The sequence below is a fragment of the Nannobrachium achirus genome (genome assembly GCF_963921795.1).
Source record: "Nannobrachium achirus genome assembly, chromosome: 17".
Lineage (NCBI taxonomy): Eukaryota > Metazoa > Chordata > Actinopteri > Myctophiformes > Myctophidae > Nannobrachium > Nannobrachium achirus.
The window spans coordinates 304,620-311,343 of NC_137824.1; the positions used below are offsets into that span (position 1 = coordinate 304,620).

Sequence of the window (6,724 nt, forward strand, 5' to 3'; positions counted from 1 at the left end):
TAAACATTGAAAGTTTGGGGGAATGGTGCATCGCCGCGGTATTGACTCAGAGAACACAATATGATTGCAAATGTAAGAGTAGCCCAGAGTCAATAACAATGTCTTTAGGAGATTCGGATGTATTCAAATTCAAATACTTGTGAATGAACACACACACAAAGGGCTGCTGATTAAACAGGACGGTTGTCAGAGGGCTACTGCTACAACATCCTTTGACCAGCGTTGCTATCCATCGTATACATTGACTAAATTCTATACCAACGTATGGTATGCACTTGCACTAAAAGTACAACAATGACAAAGAGCAATATGTTTATTTTTTTACAAACTTACCAGTTCAAAAGAAAAAGAGCCAGTTTCCAATCAGTGGGGAAGTTTTTTTCTTTCCTCAACTTTTGCCACCTCTCGTGTATATGAAGCAGATAAATCCGTGATTTCTGCCGTAGCTGGTCATATTCTTTTTGTTTTTGAATATAGTCCTGTGTTTTTTTCCTTTTCGTGGGTGGAGGATTAGTTCCAGGGAGCTCAGGTTTTTTCGGCTGTTGCTTCTCCATAGATCAGCTCCAGAATAACTACAACCAGGCCAGCCTGTGCTAGCGTAATGGCTGATGTTATTTGCAAAGCCTCTAGTTACTTCCGGAGAACACGCGCTGTGATTGGCCAGAAGTATGATCCGGGACAAGGCAGATACGGATTCAGATGCAGATGACGTCATTTTGGCGCGAGATCCGGTCCCCGGTAAGGATCGCAGTTTACATATATAGAGAAGGCTTTACAGGCTGAAATTCACAGAGCGGATCTTCTAAAACTTTTGTGATTTAATAGTTAGGACAATTTTAAGATTTGTTTTATAAAATAAGTTACATAGTATAACTTTAAATGTATCTTTGTAAAATATTTTTGACTCAAATATTTTTTTCTGGGATGTCCCCAGGACATAATTGTGTAGGCCTAACATTGTGCGCATTCCAACCCATTAAATGCTTGGCAATGGAAGACCTTGGTCGATTTTAATCCTGGCAAAGCAACATGAGCGTTAATTATTGATTCTTATTCATGTTTATACTATGAAAAATGGCAGATCCACAAGCTCACCATTGAGACATATTTGGCTTATTAGCCAGGGACCATTTGAAGCAATGCTATATTGTCAAATTGACTGTTTACTTGGCATCGCCCTTTGACATGTCAATTACAAAATGTTGTAAACACCTTGAATCTTATCCCAACTCAACAGTTCATTTTGGCATAGACTTGGTAAATGTTCAAAAATCTTTAAAACCCTTTTAGGATCTGCTATTTTGGAAAAATCGTATAATGTTGTTTCAGGCAAAGAAGCAGAGGAAGGTCCCTGGACCGGTGGCCTGCCCCTTCCCCGACTGCAATAAATATAGTAGTGATATCGATATGCATCTTCAGAGGATACACAATTTAAAAAATAAGAGTGAGATACAAATATTCACAAAATTAGCCAGGGGTCGATTTTTTATTGACCGTAAGCCCTGCCCCATTCCTGGGTGTAAACAAACCAACAATAAAAAACTGAAACGGCATCTGGAGGCACACGCCAGGTGGGAGGCTCCTGAAGACCGAGCAGCCCAGGCCCGGCGACTCAGGAGCATCCTTCACATGGCCACCTGGCAGGCTGTAAAGTCTCAAATAGCTGCGGGCCTCTGGGCCTAAGGTCGACTTGGCCACCAATTTTGAAGGAGAGGAGGGGGTCCCAGCTGTGAATGTGACGAGAGGTCGGGAGGAAAATCCCTGTACTACCCACCAATCACCCCAGTCCTCATCACCCCGGGGTCCTTGCGAAAACTGTGTTCGCCTGAGACACAGGTTGTCAAGGACCCGGGGTGATGTGGAAGATATGGAAGTAGAATTAAGGAAGGCCCAGGAAGGAACGGCAAAATGGAAAGCCCTCTTCCAATTGGCCATAAAAGCAGAGCCTGAGGAAAAGAAGATCCTCTTCCGGTGTGCCTCTGCACAAGACAACCCAAAAAAAGAGACGGGTCTGTCTGTCTGTCTGTCTGTCTGTCTGTCTGTCTGTCTGTCTGTCTGTCTGACTGTCTGTATTCATGTGTGTGTGTGTGTGTGTGTGTGTGTGTGTGTGTGTGTGTGTGTGTGTGTGTGTGTGTGTGTGTGTGTGTGTGTGTGTGTGTGTGTGTGTCCATCTGACTGTATGGTAGTCTGACTGCCTTTGTTTAATCTTGCCAGGGGGAGAGTCACCACCGCCACGCTGGGGAGCAGAAGTTGAAAAAAAGGCGACATGAAGAGGTCTGTATTCATCTGTCTGTGTGTGTGCGTGCACGTGTGTGTGTCCATCTGACTGTATGATTGTCTGACTGCCTTTGTTTAATCTTGCCAGCTGGAGAGTCACCACCCTCACTCCCGTGGTGGGCAAGGGAAGGGCAAGGCCACCGGAGGGCGACCTGCTGAAGAGGTCTGTATTCATCTGTGTGTGTGTGTGTGTGTGTGTGTGTGTGTGTGTGTGTGTGTGTGTGTGTGTGTGTGTGTGTGTGTGTGTGTGTGTGTGTGTGCGTGCGTGCGTGCGTGCGTGCGTGCGTGCGTGCGTGCGTGCGTGCGTGCGTGCGTGCGTGCGTGCGTGCGTGCGTGCGTCCATCTGACTGTATGATTGTCTGACTGTCTGTTTAATCTTGCCAGCTCAAGAATCACCAGCGCCACTCTACTGGTGTGCAGGGGAAGGCCAAGGCCAGCAAGGGGCGAGCTGCTGAAGAGGTCTGTATTCATCTCTCTCTCTGTGTGTGTGTGTGTGTGTGTGTGTGTGTGTGTGTGTGTGTGTGTGTGTGTGTGTGTGTGTGTGTGTGTGTGTGTGTGTGTGTGTGTGTCCATCTGACCTTTGGTTTTCTGACTGTCTTTTTTTATTCTCACAGGTGGAGCATTCAACCCAAATATCCAACCCCTCCACCCCCCTCGACTATGTCGCAAAGGTATTTAAGGAAATATAACCTGTGTTTGGCATAATGTTGAGAAATGTATGTAGCACTGACTGTGGTCATCACTCCCAGGTGGGATAATAAAGGTATCTATCCATCTCTCTATCTAGGAGAATTCCACAGAGGTGGACTTGATCTCCGAGGCGGACATAGAGGTGATTTATTTTGTCACTAATGGAAATACAAAATGTTGTGGGCTAGACTGAGACACGTTTTACATTTGCTGCACTAGAGTGGAGCAAATGTAAAACGTGTCTCAGTTTAGCCCACTCTCCCCTACTGCTACTGTACTACAAAAAATGTTTTTGATCCAAAGCCATTGCATTGGTCCGAAATCTCATTGTTCCTATATCCCATTAGTCAGAATATGGTGATGTTAACCTGGTGAAAAATATTATACCTATGCCTAAACCTAGCCCTAAAAACTAACCCTAACTAAATTTGGTCTAATGAGATGTATGACTAATGAGATTTATGTTTAATCTTGCCAGGTGGGGCCTCCGTCACCGCTTACCTCCACCCCTTGCCACACCCCTCCACCCACTACTCATCTGCAGCAGGCTGTCGCTCACCTCCAATTCACCTCCACCGCCATAGTCGACCTCTCCTGCTCAGATACAGAAGAGGACCTCCTCGAAGACCCGAAGGTGAGCCAAGAGGTACTTTTCTCTGTAAAGCACTTTCAGCTGCATTTCATGTCATGAAGGTTCTAGACAAATAAATAAAGTTTATTATTATTAATACTTCATATATGTCTGTTCCAGTTCTCACCTGGGCCATCAGAGACACCTGAGGCCACCCTCGCGCGCGTGAATATTGGACTGCCATGTTTCCGTTCTTCTGGGACTAAAGAGATGAGGCAGAGGAGGCGGATTGTGAAGGCCAACAAGGAAAATGTACCACTGGAAAGGGCAACCCGCCTGAAAACTTACAAGATCCCTCTAGATCAAGTGCAGGCCACCTGGGAGAAGACTAGTGGTCCATTTCATATACAGAGACTGGCAGACCACTATGGAGTCTTCAAAGATTTATTCCCCATGGCTTATTTCCTACCTGTTGTCTCACTCCAGGTCACCTATGGCCATGAAAGTTCTCAAGTGCATTATGGGAATTGTCTTACACCTGCCTCGCTCCCTTCCCTGCTAAAGGTACAGGCTTCCATCGCTATGTCTACATCCTGTTCAAACAGGAAGCACCCATTGACTTCCAGAAGAATGGTCGTCTCCATGCCACTCGTTGGTAGATCGTACATTTAAAACAGTGGACTTCTATAGAAGGCATCAAGACGCAATGACTCCAGCTCGTCTGGCTTTCTTCCAAAGCCAGTGGGATGAGTGTGTTACCAACACCTTCCAGAGTACACTCAACATAAAAGAGACAGTATTTGAGTTCATAAGGCCACCTGTCTACCATCCTCCTCAAGTCAAGTACCCTCACAGACAACCTCTCCGCTACCTGGATCGATACAGAGATGGAAAGGAGCCCACCTATGGGATCTATTGATTAATAAACACAGGGAGTCTTAACCTTTGGATCACATATAGACAGATATGTAAATATTGTGTTTTATGCCACCCTTAAAGGGATATTTCACTTTCAAAAAACTTTTGGTAATTTTAGCATCTAATCAGGCTTTTATGAATACCCTGAACAGTTTTTAATTAGCTTGATTGAATATTTAGATATTTGTTGTAAATGTTACCAGGCCCTCCAGGCCCAGGGCCTCTCCCCACACACACCCATTGTAATTTCAAACTTCATTTTAACCATGATAGATTCATTAAAAAACACCCATTATTTTTTTTCTGGTGACTCATACTACCCTCCTAATATGTGAGCAGGCCGTGTTTTTTCGATAACCTTTTTCATTTATTTTTAATAATTATTTTTTTGAATTTCATTTTTTCCATTTTCCCAAATTATTATTAAAAATAAATGAAAAAAGTTATCGAAAAAACACGGCCTGCTCACGTATTAGGAGGGTAGTATGAGTCACCAGAAAAAATAAAGGGTGTTTTTAATGAATCTATCATGGTAAAAATGGAGTTTGAAGTTACAATGGGTGTGTATGTGGAGAGAAGCCCTTCCACTGCTCCCTGTTGAAAGTGAAATATCCCTTTAACCCTTAAGTGCTGTTCGGGTCATTTTGACCCGTTTTACATTTTCATTTGGAAAAAAAAGGTAGAAGTTTAAATTGTTTCCACCTGAAACTCACTGGCCTTAAAGATTCTTCTGAGATGAACATGTAAAAAAAATATTTTTGCACTACACCCATGCTACACCCCCCTCATATTTTTTGAACCTTAAGTGCTGTTCGGGTCATTTTGACCCGGAAGCACAGATGCACAGAAATACACAGTATTATGCCAAAACAGAGACACACAGTCACCCCCACTTGTCACCCCCACTTCTAACACCCCCCTTCCGAAGCCCCATTCCGAACTTATCTGAAGTTTTCCTTGTGACTGTACTGTATCTTAGGGGAAATTTTACATTATTTTACATAAACATAAGGTGCTGTAAAGTAACACTGTATTTCAGGGGTGCTGTGGATGAAAATGTTGTTTACAGGGGTGCCCTGAGACCAAAGTGTTTGAAAACCTGTCCTAGTGTATACGTTCAAGTGTATATTCATATTATGTGACGTTCATGTGTGTTCACATGTGTGTTCAGCTCTATGTGAGAATGATGTCCTGTTGAACCACAAGTATTCAATTAATGGGCACGTTGTTCATAAAAAATGTTGTCTGATTTTCTTTTTGTCCTATAAGCATGAGCAATATTGACAAGTATTAAATAAAGTAGTTTTTTTACATGAATTTCAGCTAAATCATTAAAAACGCCTAGCTCTTTCAGTGTTTAATGTGATATAGCAAAGCAAGAATGCAAACATTTACCATATATATTATATGAATTGTTTGGTATTGAGTCAAAGTCAATGTATCATGATGATTTGTTAAGTGAAAATTTATATTAGTGTTGTTTTTTTTAAACCAAATACCCCCCGGGTCAAAATGACCCGAACAGAACGAAGGTGTAGTGAATCTGAACAGAACTTAACTCAGTTAGCGCCGGGCGACTTTACGAGCGACTAGTTCACTATGGCGTTTGGTGCCGAGCGACTCGGAGCGACTTTTATATAAAAGCATTGTTTAAGCTTTTAATATGTGTTTATAGACGGAGCGAAATGGTTAGCTTACCTCAGCTAATGTCCACACGTAAACCGTGAAAAAAAAGGATACGATTATGACGTCACCTTTAAACCAGGGCTTCCTGTTGACAACAGGCCTCTGCTAGCGTTAGCCTCAATGCAACCATCCGACCCTCACGTAGCTTCACTAGGTCGGATTTTGATTCTGAAACTTTCTGTGTGGCATCTATATACGTCCCGATGCCCATACCAATGGTGGTTTGAGACGATCAAGCACGAATTGAACAGTATTGAGCTGAAATGGTGACCGGCGGCCCGTCCATGTTAAGTCAATGAGGACCAAGTCAGCGTCTCATCCTGTTATGTGGATTTAAACAGGCTTAACATGGGACCATGTCAGTGTATGGTGTATGGTGGTCTCTAGTGGTCATCTGGTGGTATGGTATGCTGAACGTGCATTCGTTAAGGTGGTCTGGTTAAGGTGGTCTGGGGGGATACAAAATAGCTATTTCCTGGCGTTATAAGCGCACATTCATATTCATATTTTGGAAATCTGGCCCTGTATGAGTTAAGGGTTAAGCTTAAAACAATTTATAATAATTAAAGTATATTGCTAACT

The 6,724-nt window shown here is 43.1% G+C and overlaps 1 pseudogene across 1 annotated transcript; it reads left to right on the forward strand.

Annotated features, from left to right (window-relative positions):
• The first annotated feature begins 1,867 nt into the window (after positions 1-1,867).
• LOC308301966 (large ribosomal subunit protein mL38-like) lies at positions 1,868-4,457 on the forward strand (annotated as a pseudogene). The gene is made up of 6 exons: positions 1,868-1,971; positions 2,366-2,444; positions 2,662-2,736; positions 2,892-2,948; positions 3,446-3,601; positions 3,719-4,457. The product of its transcript is annotated as a large ribosomal subunit protein mL38-like (transcript).
• The last annotated feature ends 2,267 nt before the right edge of the window (positions 4,458-6,724 follow it).